Source organism: Sinocyclocheilus grahami, unplaced genomic scaffold (genome assembly GCF_001515645.1).
Source record: "Sinocyclocheilus grahami isolate Dianchi unplaced genomic scaffold, SAMN03320097.WGS_v1.1 scaffold30.1, whole genome shotgun sequence".
Lineage (NCBI taxonomy): Eukaryota > Metazoa > Chordata > Actinopteri > Cypriniformes > Cyprinidae > Sinocyclocheilus > Sinocyclocheilus grahami.
This window is the reverse complement of record NW_015505209.1, coordinates 1,066,623-1,085,109: the sequence shown is the minus strand read 5'-3', so window position 1 is coordinate 1,085,109 and position 18,487 is coordinate 1,066,623. Positions and strand designations below refer to the sequence as shown.

Here is an 18,487-nt window from a genome sequence, read left to right as displayed (position 1 = left end):
GTGTTCAAGGCTGACTTTTCACCAATTACATACATACATACTTTTCTTTATATTAAACCAATTCAAATACTAAATTGTGTGAATTCCAATCTTATATTTATAATAACCAGAACCACCCCCTTATTTATTTTATTTAGAGCTTAATTTAAATGCCTACTTGGGATGTTTCAGCTGTTCAGCATGAAAAGCAGTGATGTAATGCATAGTGGAGATATCTGGTGGAAATCTTGCAATGTTAAGCTCAGGCTCAGACTCTCTAAACCCATCAGACCATAAACTGGGTGAGCCAAATGAGAGAAATCACTATTAAAAAATGTTAACAAATGAAGTCACATAATGCTATTGAAAAACTGCAACAAATTAAGGCATGATTATATATATTTTAAAAAAAATGCAATTGTTGCAGTTGTGAGATCAACCTATAATTCTTACCCAGCTGTCATGAAGAAAAAAAAATCCAATAGTCTTGCATCCATCTGGTGCACTTTGAGAGCAAAACAGAGAGCTCAGATCTCTTTCAGTGACTAAACTGAACTAAACCGAGTGAACAAAAAAACTTGCATTGATATTTTACTGGACTGAACAACAATAATAATAATAATTGATATCATTATTATTCAATTAAAATCATTGTATTAAATTAATCAATACTTTTAGAACTTTTTATACTTTTACTGCTATTATTAGCTTAATATTATTATTAACTCATGTACAGAAATATATTATTGTAATACAACTGCACAGTAAAATAAAAATTATATTGCAGTAAAATGACAATACATGTCTTAAATCCTTTAATAATAATAACAATGATTGTCATTATTGATAATAATTATTATTAACTAAATAGTATTTTATTAAATTAATAAATATTAATTTATTATTGTTACCTTAATATTAATTACTACAGTAACAACTGCAATGTAAAAAATGCATATTTTCAAATAAATATTAATATATTAATTACTACATTTGATAATGATTAAATTAATTACATACACAGGTTAAATATAATACATGTCTTATTTTTAATAATAATAATCTTATTAACCATATTAATTTATTAATGTTATTAATTAATTAAGTCATGACTACACTCACAACAGCACTGTAAAATAAAAATGAATATTTACAAATAAATATATTAATAATATATCAATACGTTTAATAATAATAAATTAATAATTTACATTAGTAAAATATACACATCTTAATATATTTAATAATAATAATCACATTTTTCTTAACCATATTAATTTATTAATATTACTAATTAATTCATATTAACTCATGACTACACTCACAACAGCGTTGTAAAATAAAAAAATAAACATTTACAAATAAATATATTAATAATATAGCCTATTTCTGTGTTTAGCTGACCGATTATAAATACTTTTCATTGTAAATCTATTGAAATGCTGTAAACGTCTGTCCACAGATATGTTAGAAATGATGTGAATGTGAAAATAAAGCATAAAATAAATGCACGTCAAACTAACACCACATGCAGAGATGAAAAACCATAATATTGCATTTTATTATTTGCGTCTTTCTTCCTTTTTCTTGATCAGAGACCTGGTCAATTGGTGAAACCACTGCTTTAAAGAACCAAGAAACTAAAATGCTGCCCAAACCCTTAATGCAACCTCAAGAACTTCACCTCAGGACTAACTTTGACCTCTCGCTGTTAATCCAACTAATGTTATAAACTTAGCTCCACTACACTGAGGTCCTCTCCTAACTTCTCCAGCCACTAAAACTGACTGACATAAGAAAGCAAACACAAGTGGCAGGAGGCCTGTTCTCCCAGCTGCAGCCCTAGAGGCCAGGAGGTTATCTCTGGAGAAACAGAGGACAGGTTGTTCAGAGAAGCCTTCTACTGTCCACACGTGTAAGCGCTCTTCATCACGTCACTAGAACTCACTCCTGGATGGAAAAGTGGGCAATGAAGGAACCAGCTTTGATTTAAACCCCTCTTAAAATTCCCTCTTTTGGAAGGTGGGAAGTCTCGGCACGAGTGGCTGGTGTTTCTCAATGCCAGATCGGCATGTTTTGAATGAAGAGGAATCTTCAAACTAGCAGTCTTATCTGGGCAATTCCCCCATGGCAGAGAAACTTCAGATGGAGCTCAAAACTGTTTGTTGCGCTTTGTGTTTTCCTCATGACAAACGACTTATAACTTGATAAAGTGCATGACAGAAGAACTCCTCAAGAAAAAGGTGCTATGTAGTGTGACCCAGAAATGAATGCCCCACACTGCACAGAAAAACATGAATCAGTCATCTTCATCTAATGCGATGCTTCCCCATCTCTTTTCTTTGTCTTTACAGCCCCATCAGTAAGTCTCCTTTTATTGACACCAAACCATCAATGACATATCATCATCATCATAATCTATTAAAGTGGCCATTATTAATGATTAACTTAAAAATGATTGTTGTTGTTAATAAAAAATATTATTAATAATAATAATAAAATATGTTTATGTATAGAAATTAATTTATATGAAGAGGAATCTTCAAACTAGCAGTCTTATCTGGGCAATTCCCCCATGGCAGAGAAACTTCAGATGGAGCTCAAAACTGTTTGTTGCGCTTTGTGTTTTCCTCATGACAAACGACTTATAACTTGATAAAGTGCATGACAGAAGAACTCCTCAAGAAAAAGGTGCTGTGTAGTGTGACCCAGAAATGAATGCCCCACACTGCACAGAAAAACATGAATCAGTCATCTTCATCTAATGCGATGCTTCCCCATCTCTTTTCTTTGTCTTTACAGCCCCATCAGTAAGTCTCCTTTTATTGACACCAAACCATCAATGACATAACATCATCATCATAATCTATTAAAGTGGCCATTATTAATGATTAACTTAAAAATGATTGTTGTTGTTAATAAAAATATTATTCATAATAATAATAAAATATGTTTATGTATAGAAATTAATTTATATAATATTTATATGAAATACAAAAAGTATATTTAGTTAATAAATAGTTATAATATAAATGTATATTTTAATAATTCAAAACATGTACATTGTTGTTAAATAATAATAATAATAATAATAATAATAGTGTTATATATTTCCAATTATGTACATACATTTAATATTTATATATGTATGAAATAATATTTATATTAAACAAATGATCAAACAAATGTTTATGAATATTAATTATGAACATATAGTTATAATATACATTAATATACAATATTTTAATGTTTACAAAAATATTTAATATTTAGATAACATATAAAAATAGATAAATTATTAAAATATGTACAACTATGTGTATAAATAAAATTATATAAAAAAAATGTATATTATTATTACTATATGTATTTATATTTAAATGTCTATAAAAAATCTCATATTAATTATATAAAAATAATTGTATATATTTTCATACTTGTTGAATATTACATATTTGTTGTAAACATTAAAATATAAAACAAATGTTTATGATTATTAAATATGAATGTATAGTTATAATGTGCACATTTAGATTTTTGTAACTCATTTAACATTATATATTACATTTATATATATTACAAAACTGGAAATATATCTCATTATTATTATTATTGCTGTTGTTGTTATTGTTAATATTAATAACGCCTGAGCTTGATCAGACTGCAATTGTATTTATAAATGATAAGCAATGGGACATACAAGTAAAGTCATTTGCAGTTTGAATTGTGGAATTTATTATCATTCAAGGTCCACAAGTATGAAACATTACCCATAATTACATACTGTAACACCCATAATTTAATAATGTGACTCATACACATAACATGTTATTGTCTCTCCTTTAAAATAACAGACTACTTACTTAGTGCTTATTTAAACCTATTGTTTTATAGATTTAAAGCAAATATTCCTTTCCAAGTCCTGGTCATAATGTTACTGTGGTTGGATTTCATTGAGCTAAAAATTATAAAAGTATCTTCTAAACTAGAAGCAAAGAGGGAAATGTGCTAAGTGTTTTAAGACAACAGAGGTAATGAGTAAGCGGTCTGCATGCTTGAAACGTCTCAGAAATACCTCTGGGAACTCAGTGGCCAAAGTAAATAAAGGATACGAGTTCCTCCAGCACTCCCAGTAGCAGCTAAAGTTCATTATGATCTCCACTCGTTTGTCATGGCTAATTTGGGGAAAGGAACAATACTTAGTTTAACAGAGTAAACAATCGCCTTATCGAGATGTTGAAACTCAGAAGAAGAGGCATTTCCACAAAGCGATAGCATCTTGCGCAAATATGATGATTTGCACTGAAAAAAGAAACGTAGTTCACAAGGCCATGGGATGAATATCGCAGAGCAGCTGTTATTGACAGAGCGTTTGTTTGTGTTGCATGGAGACATTTCTGCCCACACTTACAGCCATGAATCAAATGACTACAAAACAATTCCTTTGTTTAAAGTTGCATGTAGGTTTTGGCTTGTAATTCAAATGTTCTTCTGGTTGATAGGTTTTATTCATTATAGTAGCCGTTCTGGTGTCTGTTGCATGATTGTAAACTGAAAAATTAAAAATAAAACATCTGAGAAGGAATAATTAGACTGAATGATAATATGTATTTATATTAAATAATATTTAGGAGAAATCTATCTATCTATCTAAATAATATTTAGATACAAATATACATAATTACATGTATTAAAAAATGTACAATTATTTAAATAAACAAAATATTTAAATATAAAATAAGAAATCATTATAAACATTAACAATGTATCATAATTATTGAAATACAATATATATATATATAAACACCATGCATTACAAATAAAACAAATAAAGATTTATAAATATTAAATATACAGGATGTTTAAAATAATTATGTATTTTGATTAGGAATAGACTGAGAAATGAAATGTATAAAATCATGTATTTAAATAAATAATATATTTATATTAAATCATATAAGAAATCTAAAATGATAAAATATAAATGTTTTCTATGAATATGAATTATAAGTACCCTATCTATCTATCTATCTATCTATCAAATAAAAAGACACAATTACATGTATTACAATATGTACAATTATTCAAATAAAATAATATTTAAATATAAAAAATAAATAATTATAAATATTAAATATATTTATAATGACTATTTAAAAGAAATATATATATAAACACAGTGTATATAAATACAAATAAAACAAATGAAGATTGATAAATATTAAATGTTTATAATAATATCATAAATATTATATTATAAATATTAAATATTTAGATTTCTCTTTTTATATGAATTCAATTCAATGAAATAAATCATTGATCAATTTGCAGAAAGCAAGCAAATGGTGTCACATGAACATACCAGTATAAATCTTTTAAGAAACTCACCAAAAACCTCCCAGAATAGCAGAAATCCTTCGCTTCTGAAGAAGTGCTTGGCAGACCTGAAAATCAGCAGACTCGCTTTCTGTCTCGTGGTGAAAACATATATTTGGCTTGGCAAAACAGGGCAAAAACATATTTTGCTTGGCACAAAAACTAACAGGAAATAAGAAACCTTTTCCACAGGACAATAAGTTATCCAAACGAACATGGGGAAAATATAACCTTTGCCCATTTCACATCAGACACGCCAATGATATATAACTTAATGCAGGAAAATAAAATGACATATTTTACAGGAGCTGGAGTCGTGAAAGGGAGAAGAGCGCCTTCTTCTGTCCGTTTACAGTATGACGATGAGCTGAGCAAGGTGCATTTTATCTTGCTGTGGCAGGTCATTATGAGCTGTCTCTATGGAATATGACCATAGTTCAGCTTGATGATGACCTCAGCGAGCTTGAAATGCATCACAGTCTTGTAGGAACACCTGGGTTTAAACAACACACTTAACCAACCAAGTTAGATTTAATATACTATCATGAAGATTTTATTCTATTTCGAAAACGTGTGGTATTAAGTTGGCCCTTATGTTTTTACAGTTGAAAGTGGTTGATCTAACAGACAAACTGAGTTTAGAGTCCACAAACGAGGTCTGTTTGTTCAGCCTATAGTGAAAGTCCATGAGTCGTTCATCAAGCCCGTTAAAACAAACACACACACTATCACATAGCCCACCTAACACATGTATTGTGCCCTAGTGACCAGAGAGCAAACCTGAAAGGTCAAAGGTCATCTGTTGCTGCTATTTATCTGATTTATGGGCTGCCTGAGGAAGCCTTATGGTGAAAGATGAACTCAAAACAGGAACGAGTGTCACAACAAGCTGAAGTGTTAATGGCTAGATTTAGTGATGGTGACGGGAGGAGGACGGTAGTTAGGTTCTGATAAATGGACGGATTGTATTTAATTATTCATTTTGCTGGAAGGCTGCATGTTGCTATAAATTACTTTGTATTAATGTAACCAAAAATGTAAATGCGGTTGTTCCAAAATCATATGTTGTTACTTTCATATGTAAATGTAACTTTCATTTGTTAAATAATTTGGCATACTAGGTTGTCAAGCTCAAAAAAATTTTTTTTTAATAATTATAATAATAACTACAACAACAATAATAATAATAATACCAGCTGAAATTTCATAGTTATTGACCTTTCATCAAGGAGTTTTCAAACTGGGTTCCCGGGCAGAGTTATTATTGTAACTTAAAACTAATAAACTAATAAAAAAACATAAAAAAAATTTTTTTTTTAAAAACCTTAATTAAATTATCAATTAAATAGAAAATAATGAATGAACTGAAATATGGTTTTTAAAAAATGGTATTTACTCCAGCTAGTTGCCAAAGCAACATTTTAATTTGAACCTTTCATCATTTTCATTTAATAACTAAAATGATATAAATTAAAACTAATAAATGAACATTTAAAATTATTTAGATATTAAAAAACTAAAAGTAATTCAAATTCAAATGAAAACAGAAAATGTAAAAATAAAATATAATTTAAAATATTAACAAAGACTATAATAGTATATGAGTAATATTAAAATAATACTGATTCAGGGACCCCCCTAAGGTGCCACAAAATTTTAGAAAGAACAAAAAATGATTTAACAATTTATTTTTAGGCCTGTGAAAGTTAACATTCTTAACTTTAAATATTTATTAAATATGTTTAGCACATTATTTTTAAATCATATTTTGGAACATTATATTAAAAATGATATAGATATAAAAAAACAAAACTACCAAGACTTTAACTAAAATTAAAATTAAAACAGAAAAAATATATATATTAAAAAAATATATATATTTTACCAAATTTATTTTTAGGCCTGTGAAAGTTAACATTCTTAACTTTAAATATTTATTAAATATGTTTAGCACATTTTTTTAAATCATATTTTGGAACATTATATTAAAAATGATATAGATATAAAAAAAAACTAAAACTACCAAGACTTTAACTAAAATTAAAATTAAAACAGAAAAAAAATATATATATATTTTACAAAATTAATTTTTAGGCCTGTGAAAGTTAACATTTTTAAGTTCAAATATTTATTAAATGTGTTTAACCCAATGTATCATCATATTTTGGAGCACTATTTATATAGGGAAAAGAGCTTTACAAATCAATCTAAACTGTTATTAAATAAATATTTATCTTCATTGAACTACACCTAATAATGAGTAGAAAAAAATATACACATATAAAATACAGTATTTATATTTATAGAACAATCATTTGTTTTGAATCATTATTTTGATAATTTGTTTACATTTAGAACAGTGACAGTATAAATTACTTAAATTTTTAAAACAACATTTTCTTCACAATATCACATTTAATGTGTCCCTCACGCAGTATAAATCGGTCTTTGCACATAGACTTTAATAAACAACGCCGCAATGGCCAAGTGCATCGTTTAACCACATGGTGGCAGTATTACTCTTCATGCGAGTGCTAAAGAAAATCTGTTCTCACATCCCTGGAAAAGCTTCCGCAGTCCTCAGTCATAAAGTAAGCAGCGAGTGAGTGAGTGTAGATCAAATATGCATGATGTGTATGGGGTTGTGTATCAGTTAGCGTGCAGTTCAACAAATAGGTGAATTATTCAGGTGAAAAAAAGTCTTAAATTAAACATGGCCTGGAAGAGAATTGCTTGGCTTGTCCTGCAAAAAGCAGATTACAACCTAAAATAACAACAAAAATTGAGGATTTTCTAGTGGGGAAAACAAAGATGGATTCTTTTGGCACCATCATGCTACATGATTTAAATCAATTAAAATATTCCCTATGCAAATCCGCACATGTAGGAATAACCTTTGACAAACCGGCTTCAGTCTAGCCAAGCCAGATCCTTGTTTAAATAAAGCAGGCCCCAAGGATACTCCAAATTGGATTACATGTCAGATAACCTTTGTCTTTGTGAAAAGAGAGAAATGTATCCACAGTGGCAAAATCCATGCGCGGCACGTTAGCAAGTCAAATGAGCCCGTGGTGCATATGCTAATGACACTTTTGATTTGCTCATGTCCTGCTCTGCGTATGTAAATGCTCTTGGTTGATAGAGAAATGTGCCATGTACATCTGGGTGAAACGAGCAGTGTTGTGTTAGCACTGCCCTAAGGCGTTGGACGGTCTCCCAGTTCAGTGCTTGTAAACAGATTACAGTCGCTCTGTTTTCCACTAACGTCTTCTTTATTACACAAAGACAATTTGGATGATTTCAATGAAACAGATGTGCTTTATTTGACTGCTGTTCCTTTTGTTGCTCGCAATTAACGTCATTAACGCTGTCATCAACACCATCTTCGCTTATGATTATGTATCCTACATCTGATTTTTTTGGGGGTAGTGTTTTTAAAAGGATAAGACATTTACCTTATCGTATTAAAAATGAAGGCCAACAGTCAATTGTTCCAAAAGTCAGTGTCTTATGATTTAGATTTCTCTAACACTAAAAGAGAACTTGCTTGCATTTTTAAAGAAATGTATGAATTTTATGAATCGTCTTCCCAGTTAGGAATGTGCTTGGATGGTTTATCTCTCACACACACACATGTACAATTAACAAAAAATTACAACATTTGTCATAAGAGGTGATCAATTAAATAGAAATATTAAATAAAAATATATGTGGTCATAATTAAACACTTAAATAATATATATATACACACACACACACACACACACACACACACTACTGTTCAAGGCTGCATTAATTTGATTAAAAATACAGTAAAACAAAGCCATGAGATAAGGCTTACAGAAATGTTGTTACTGATTGAAGAAGTGTATTGCAAAGAAGTGGAAATCTGATACGGTTATTCCAGTAAGTTTGTGTTTATCAGAGGTTAATAATTGTATGCCTTTAGAAAAGTAAACACACTGGTTAAGAAAGAAAAGTAAAACGTTTTACAAAGTTTGGCAACCCTTCCTTGTTTATATGGAAAATACACCAATAGACCAGATGGAAATTTCCCCTGACTAAGATATTACAATGTATTGAAATTTGCAATGTGTTTTATTTTTCTTTCTTTCTTAAATTTATTTTTCATTTCCGTCTAGTTCTATTATGTCTATAAATTGTGTCCAGTATTGTGTGATGTATAAGTTCAAAGCAAAATATTAAATATAAAAAAATACAGTAAAACTATTATTAATATTAATATTGTGAAGTATTATTACAATTTAAAATAACTCTGTTCTATTTAAATATATTGTAAAATGCCATTTATTCCTGTGATGCAGAGCTGAATTTTCAGCATCATAATTCCAGTCTTCAGTGTCACATGATCCTTCAAAAATCATTCTAATATGCTGATTTGCTGCTCAACAAACATTTCTTATTATTATCAATCTTGAAACAGACGTTCTGCTTAATATGTTTGTGGAAACCGTGATTTTTTTACTTTAAATTTTATACACGTACTCATATACAATCAAACCAAAAATTATTTTTAATTTTAATTTGTTCTGACACAGTTTAACTCTGAGTTCTTGTCATATTTTATTACCATTTTCCAAACTACAGCGAATAAACTGTGATATAATGTGAGAAATGTTGAAGGTGTCTGAATAAATCTTGGTTCTTATATTAGCTACAAGCAAAAGTATGATTGATCAAATGATGAGCTGATAATAAAATGCTACAGGGTATTGAAAGTGTGCTAATGGAGGTTAGGTGTCACTAGAGACAGATTTTAGAGAGTAAGAATCACACAGTTAATATCTTTACCAGTATGTGCCCGATTTTGACCTTTTATCAATACTTAGCAGTGTCTGCCAATTTGGACTACTTCATATCTGCCCTAGCTTTTGAGAAGCACTTGTCAGAGTATTAAAACGACAGCTACTTCCTTCGGTCCCAATCATGGGATAACAAGCCACAAACGACTTTTGCGTAAACGGTCCTTTAGTCAAAATTACATCCAGGAAATTCTTGCCTCAAAACTGCATTTTAAGCACAGCGTTATTACGTTTTAGGCCGCTAACACCCAAGGGAAACTTTGAAAAATTCCTGAGCACTATATTGGTTAACCCATGCATTAGGATGTCAGGGTTAGTATTGATGCAAGAGACTCAGGGGGTCTTGTATGAGTCCTGAGGGTGGCGTGTGATTAATACATCAAACACTACAAGAAAACACATGGAGCTTTTCATTTAGAGACAACTCTAGGGCTTTGTTAGCCTCTTGTGTGTATAACTGTCCAATGTCAGTCTGTCCATCAGAAAAGAGCAGCGGAGAGTCGAGAAGGAGAAGAAGAGCAACGAGAGATGGCAATGGACGACACGACAAGGAGGCTGGAGGGAGGTTCTGCGGTGGGTCTCTATTGAGGTAGAATATTAATTAAATGTATTAAACAAACATGGAAAAGGAACGAGGAGGCTGCGCGCCATCTGCCGTCTGTGGTAGAAGTTGGGGTGGGGGGGCTCTCTGAGGAGGAGTCATGCCCGCCGCTAGTTTAGCTTCAGTGGCACGCACAGACAGATGGGCTCCCGCGTCTCCAGGGAAAGGCCTACAGACCCTCTCTGCCTCAAGCCCTTTTTCTGTGCCGAAAGACGCAAGGAAAGATGTGCACATGGGTTGGAGAGAGAGATGGGAGGAGAACGACGATGGAAAAGACTTCAGTCTTACACCTGACTCAGCTGTGGATGGGAGTAATGCATGTGTGTTTGTCTAGTATATCCTCAGAATTTAAGCAATACTTAAACCCATTAACTTCACCTCCCTGGGGAGTTACTGAAGCAGAGCAAATAAAAGCCTGGAAGTTTCAACCTTGGGATCGAAGAAAAAATAACAAAAAAAATAAATAAAAAATTGCACACTGCTTATCAGCAGTTGAATTTCTCACAAAAAAAACATTGGTCCTGAAAACTAGTTTCACCCTTCAGTCACACTTAAAAATTGCTTAAGTATAATGCAAAGATATGAAGATTTTGTTATTATTAACTAAAACCAGTAAAAAAAATGTTTAGGGGGTAATTAAAATATAACTGAATAAAATGTAAATATCAGACTAAACAATTACAATTAATTTAAGACTTCAGTCACCCTAACCCTAACTGAATAAAATGTAAATATTAGACGAAACAATTACAATTAATTTAAGAAAAACTTCAACTAAAATTAGAAATGTTGACATAATGAAGTCCTGAAATTACTAAAACTGAAATAAAAGCACATAAATTTAAAAAAAAAACTAATTAAAAACATAATAGTTAAAAAAACTTAAGTTAAAATGTAAACTGAAAAAAATAAAAACTAATTCAAAATATTAACAAATACTATAATAATATTAAAGTAACACTGATCACTTAACATCAGCAAGAGTAGCTGTTCTGAATATTAGTATGACTGACTGCAAGTAATCAATTCGAATATGAATGTGATTTTGATTTATTATACAACAGTTCAATAACAAATTTAATATTGAGAAACTTGCATTTCAGGCACAATATTTCCAGTCTATTGCTCTCAATATTTCCTGTCTATTAACCCCGGACACACCAAGCCGACAATCGTCCATCGGCGAACGTCTGTCGGGCTAGTTTGTTTGGTGTGTTCCAGATGTCGACGGGAGTTTGCCCGATTCCAGGTCCATCGGCGAGAGTGAGAACTCTGATTGGATGTTCAGTTTAGCGAATGAGTCAGTGCCCGAGAATTAAAGCGAAAGTGATCAAACTAGTAAGTAAATGAAGGCGGCACAGACAGAAGGCTGTTCTCATGTTAAGTGATCTTACCAAAGCATTCCAATAAGGGAATAATTTCATAACAACATGAGCCGCTTAAAATGAAGAAAGTTGTCAACGTAACTGATATTCAAAACGTTAACGCAAGCGCTGCTTTGTTTATGTTTCATATATTTGCGTATATCTGGAATTGTTTCGGTTTCTCCTTTTAAATGACGAATATATACTATTGCAGCTGATGTATTTAGCTAACTCCTCTCACGCAGGCGCAGAACGCACGTGTTAGTTTGCAGTCGGCTGTAGTCTGTGCGGTGTGTTCAAGTGCAGCTTTTTGGTCCAGATGCTGCCAACGTAAGCTGACAACACTGTCGGCTTTTGTCACCACTAGTTCTTTGAAGTTGGCTTGGTGTGTCCCGGCCTTTATGTTCTGTTATGAATTTCCATTGCACGATTCCAAGCAACACATTGTGGCGTTCCTGAATGAATCAGTGTTTTTGAACAAATCGGTTGAGTAAATGATACAATGACTCACTCATAAGGACAGATAATTGGATCGTTCCTGAAAGAATCAGAATTGTCACGCGTAAAGACAATGAACTAGCTTTTTGAAAGCATCAGTTTATCAATGTCTCACTCATAAGTCATTTACAGTGAAAGAGTAGTGAAAATCCCTGTCACTATAGCCTAATACACAGACTGACAGTGTGTCTGAAACACACAAACACAGCAATATCAGATTTGAGGACAGAAAATACATTTAACAGTATTTTAAAGGAAAATATTTTGTCAAGCAAATTATTTGACAAAAGGTTTGTTAGGCTCTTTACACATGACTTCACACATCCACTAACCAGCTAAGAAAAGTGAAGTTAGTTCTGAGAAAATTTAATTTTTGCAGATACCACTTTGATAAAACACAATGACATTCAGACAATTTTAAGTGTGGCTTTGGTATCCAAAAGTGTCCAAATACTTTTTGGGGCCACTTTACATTAAGCTAACAGTGTAGCAACAAAATTGATGTGCAATTTCCAATTCAAGAAATACTTGAATTGAATCACTCTGCGAAGCTCCGAAGCCAGCTTATCCTCCTGGCCTCTGCCAGTCATCAAAGACATTTCTTATACACTTATTCATTAGCACTGACACCTGATGCCAATCCTTTATTGAGTCTTTAAAAAAATAGGTGACTGCAAGATGAATCGCGAGTCCTCAACAGGAAACCTGTGATCTATGTTCACTTTCACTGAAAGGTAATTATGCTTCATGTCAGATATAATTTCCCAGGCCTAATTTTCAACCCACAGATGGATCTAATGGGTCCTCATTTGATGTCCTTGTTCATCTTCTTGCAGTCTGAATTAGTGTTGTCAAGGGACCGAGGTTGAGGTTTCTTCCTTCTAAATTGGAGAAGGTTAAAACCGGTATCTACAGTCAGACTTTTCGGTCTTATTTCAACAGCATGTGCTAATTTAAGAGTTTTTCCATTAAGGACTGACTTTTTGATGGGTCTCATCCTGGTCTTGCCAGTAAAAATGTCAGTGGTAAAAGCTTAGCGTACATTAGATTAAGTCTTAAAATAAAAAATGAGATCTTTATTGAAAAGTACACTAGCAAAAGCTGAACTCAGAACCCGAAACAATTGGCATGTAATTGCTTATCAGACATGTGAATTTAGCAAACTCAATTTTCTCCCTCAGCCAATCTTCCTCATGTGCTCTAATACACTGTCTTGTAGCTTTTCATGTCACTGCTAGCAGAGAACGCCAGAGCCATGTCAAAATGACACTGAGACGTCGTTAGTTTCATTTAAAATTACACTGAACAAAAGCGAGCATTTAGCTGGGTTATCACCTTCCCGTGTCACTTCACATAATGCCAAACGTCATTCACATCACAGCAATTTCTGCTCAGCCATTCATACGCACATCCAGCACAGCTAGTGTTAGCATTGCGTACATTACTGAGATTCACAAATAAACACACAACCGCTGTCTCCTATTACTGCAATCCACATTCCAGCCCTAATGGCATGTGAGGAAAATAAGCGTTACACACAGCAACATATAATGATACGTAGATGAGATGAGACCGCATCTTAATAGACAGGACATGGAATGGACAGGAAAATGAAGTCCCTTTCACTAAAGTCAACATGCTTCTTCCTCCCTGATTACCATAGGAGAACAAATTGGCAGATGTGAGAAAACAATAGATGTCTTGGCTCACAGAGCGCTTTGACCTCAAAAAACAAGTCCATATCCATAGAAGCGGAGGATCTGAGCCCAATTCCATCCCCCTCATTATCACAAGTACAGAAGTCACTAATGGATGCATTTGGACTTCTGAGCTAGCAAGTTGCAAACATTTTCAATGATCATTTCTGTTTTTAAAATGAGCACTGTTTTTGCAAGAATGTATTAAGATTGCAAACAGTTTGACTGATTTGCCATCATACACACATCAAGACAAAACAGGTTGTGACCTGTAAAAATATTTAAATTTGATAAACACATTGTTTATAAATGTATTATACTGCAGAAACTAGAACAAAAAAATCTGAGCTCAACGTCTCTGAAATATGTTAAATAGTATTAGGCCAAATAAAAGTAGGCCTATTTACAGTACCATTCAAAGGTTTGAAACATGTAATTGGAACTTTTATTCAACCAGAATGCATTAGGTTTATCAAAAACTAAATTTGTAAACAAAAACCTAAAATTGGTGCATTAAACTGCTTAAATTATATAGCCTACATATGTTACAAATTGCCATTATTTACCAGTGAAGTCCATTTCGAGACTCGTATGTGCCTTTTCGTTTTTTGTAAATTACACAGCGTGACTAGTGATATCTGATTCCTAGGCGAATGACTCTTATGATGTGGTTTGATCATTCACTGTATCAAACATCAGTGGTGGACGAAGTACACAAATCAAGTACTTGAGTAAAAGTACAGATCCGAATAATAAAATATTACTTCAGTAAAAGTACTCAGTTTTTAATTTTACTCAAGTGAAAGTACAAAAGTACTTGATTTTTTTATGTACTTAAGTAAAAAGTGCCAATAGATGATTGTTTATTTTGCAGTTTTATATAAGCTACTTTTATCATAAAATTTTATATTAGCATATATATTTTTTATAATCCTACTGATCAAAATACCTGGGATTTTCCCTAAATAACCAATAAGGAAATAATGAATATAATAATGAAAATATAATTAGATTTTCATAATGATTTTTTTCTTCTCAAACCTCTTCTTTGGTGTAAAAACACCGGTGGCCAAATGCCCCCAGAGGGCATCACTTCCCACTTTGATAATTACTGTAGTTACCATGTTCTGAACATCACATCCTTTCTTTTTCCCTCAGATGTAATCTATCTAGGTGGTTGAATAAAAATATTTGGACTTTATTTTAAAAAAAAATTACCTTTAGCACCAGAAAGCTCGTTAGCTAGACAGTTAGCATTAGCCAACATTGACTTTTTTTCAGCATGGTTATGAATAAACATTTATATTTGTCTACTCGGCTAGTTGATCCAGATACACAGTAACTTAGGCTATGTGTGCTGACAAACACTATAAAAACAGATGTCACATAGGGTTAAATGCATAGCATTTTAGTAAAACTGTTAACTTTACAGCAGCGGGGAAAATGAACGTGCATGAGTTATTTTATTTAATCTGTGTTATTTTAATGTTTTTTGACCTAAAACATAGAGACTCTGATGTTAATGTGTCTGCATTCAAGCATTTCAATGGGCTTAAACAGATCACCCTTTACAGCAGATTTAGTTCACAAACAACTGACAGCTTTGACCTAAATATGATTTTCAGTTACAATAATTAATCCTAAAATTCGACATTAGTAACTTACTTTTAGCAGGATCAGTCGCGCGTGCACTCTCAAGATCTCCCGGTTCATGCTTGTGAATTCAGTTCACTGGAGACTCGCAATAAACGGATCATGTGAATCAGTGAGTTGTCGACTCGAGAACAGCTGCAATCGGATCATTCCAATTCGTGAATGAATCGATTGGTGCGATTTGCAAACCGATTTAAAAGGTTCACTGAAAAGAATCAGTTCGTTCATGAATCAGACACCTGCGTCTCGGAGCACATTATACATTATAAGGAGTAACGATATGCTTTATGAAATATATGAATGAAATAATTATTCATAACCTATGTCTTGATGGCCTCTGTGAGATAAAATGCTGATATTGCTAAATAATCCAGATTCTTATATAAAAAAAAAAGCATTTTTAGTCACTGGCCCAATTTACCTGAATGTGTTAAGATAAAATGAGCCATTAATTTCAGTTAAAATGGGCCACCTTCTGAGTTGAGTTTAAGCAGAAATTCTGGTGGTTTCTCTTATTAAAAATGATTTATATTATAAATATATTGTATTATTGAATTTGTGACGTACCTTTTTCACATTTTACCTTCTATATTATATCATTCTTTAGTTTTGAGGGTGCTCTGGCTTACACGCCATCTCCTCCAAAATCATGAGGAGAAACGCCACCTGGTCTCATCAAACTTCTATTTCTTTACTTTAGTTTATTTTATTTTCCGTTGAGAGTTTCGTGTGTTCCGAGTTAAGTTTGCCTAACGCCGCATCTTCGAAAGAGTGCAGTCTAAAACTTCAACTGCAGACCACAGCTCCGCGTCGCCAGCCAACGCCCAACCACTGGCTTCCCAAGACTGAACCTCCAGCCAATCAGCAACCTCGGGAAACCCATTTCGGCAACCAGACAAGGAAGGAAACCCCACACACAGGAAAACAAGTACCTCCAGATCCTAGCTGAACTGGTGCATTTAATATAAATTTTAACCTCATTGAGGAACTCAATGCGAGGGTTAATTAAGTGATTGATGGTTGTTCAGATCTATGCAATTGCACGTATTGCTGTAAACTTGGGATTTCACATTTTCATTCTCTTAAAATAATTATTTCCTCACTTTCTCTCTTTCTGCAACTTGTGTGTGAATGCGTGTGTTAGATTAGTTTATATGTCTTAGATTTATCCAATAAAGCCTTATTTATATTGAAAAGAGAAGTATCTCGTGTTTTGTGCTCACAAGTTAATGTCTTAAACTGCCGACCTTGTTACCGTGCTAATTAATAGTGTTTTCACTATATTTTGGATATAAATATCCATTGCAGAATTGATGTCATACGGCTCGTTCACTGACTCGCTGGCCGACTCAGTGATCAGCCGTAAAAAAATGATTCTGTCCTAAATCCCTTACATATTATTTGTGGAGGTCCCTTTAAAATCTTAAATGATTCCCTTTGAGCTAAATTGACCTGTTTCCCTTACATCAGTTACTGCCTCAGTGAACATTAAACGCATATTTCTGAATTCTCGTTTACTATGATGTCACAACCTCCTCCATCTGTTTTTTTTCGCTAAGCAGGTGAATTGGTTTCAGCAACTACTGAGGCAGAAAGGTAATCCCATATAGTTGGTAATTTACAATAATTCAGGACGAATGCACATTTCCTTTTCATTATGCTCGTGGATAACAAACACTTCTTTCAAGTGCTGAATAATTCATAATTCTTATTTGCTGACGGCGTCGAAGGAGTAACAGTGTCAGGGCTGCTGGGGACACCATGGTAAACGGTCAGGCCTATTGTCTCACTGGCGTTCAGTGTAAATCAACACCAGAGAGGAAAAGATGTGGTAATGAGGGCCATTTCTCTTTCCAAATAGGACCAAAGGACTTATTAGGCCTAATTTTCAAGGACATACAGAAAACACGGCAGGGTGTCACTCCGCTGAGGTGAGATCTCAGGTTCAATGGGAAACTGTCTGTTTGGTTAGGGGTGGAGGGGCTCACTTGAGACATGATATTAGCTGGATAAGGAAAACGGTTTAATGAAGGGCAGAGGTCAATGAAATCTGCCAACCTCCTCCATTACCCCAATTACTGACACATCCTCTGTGGCCGCTCCTGGCCGAGGATGCTTATTAAGCCACTATTTGTCAGAGATTAGATAAAGTAGCTGTCAGTCATGTGAGCGGACATCCTTTTGGCTTCAGAAAGAACCCCCTGAAGATGAAAGACAAAGCACTGACAGCCCCTTTGATATGACTGCAGATGATCGTATAATTAGAGCGCCACAGAGATACTTGAGGACTGAGTGACAGCAATTACTAAAGCTCAGAGCGTATGGAGGGATTTCATGGTTGAGCTAAATGAAGAAAAGTAGCTAAAAGGAAATAAATAATTATAATTGAAAAATAAATATGTCTCTCCTTTAATTGTTACAAATAACCCACTTATTGTAAATTAATTGGTTCTAACTCCACACTTCTTTAACCCTCTTCATGGCTTTTCACACCAC

The 18,487-nt window shown here is 32.9% G+C and overlaps 1 long non-coding RNA gene across 1 annotated transcript; it reads left to right on the top strand.

Moving 5' to 3' along the window:
• The first annotated feature begins 13,335 nt into the window (after positions 1-13,335).
• On the top strand, positions 13,336-17,796 carry LOC107572293 (uncharacterized). Its single transcript, XR_001607321.1, has 3 exons — positions 13,336-13,375; positions 17,551-17,587; positions 17,722-17,796. It is a non-coding gene; the product is annotated as an uncharacterized lncRNA (long non-coding RNA).
• The last annotated feature ends 691 nt before the right edge of the window (positions 17,797-18,487 follow it).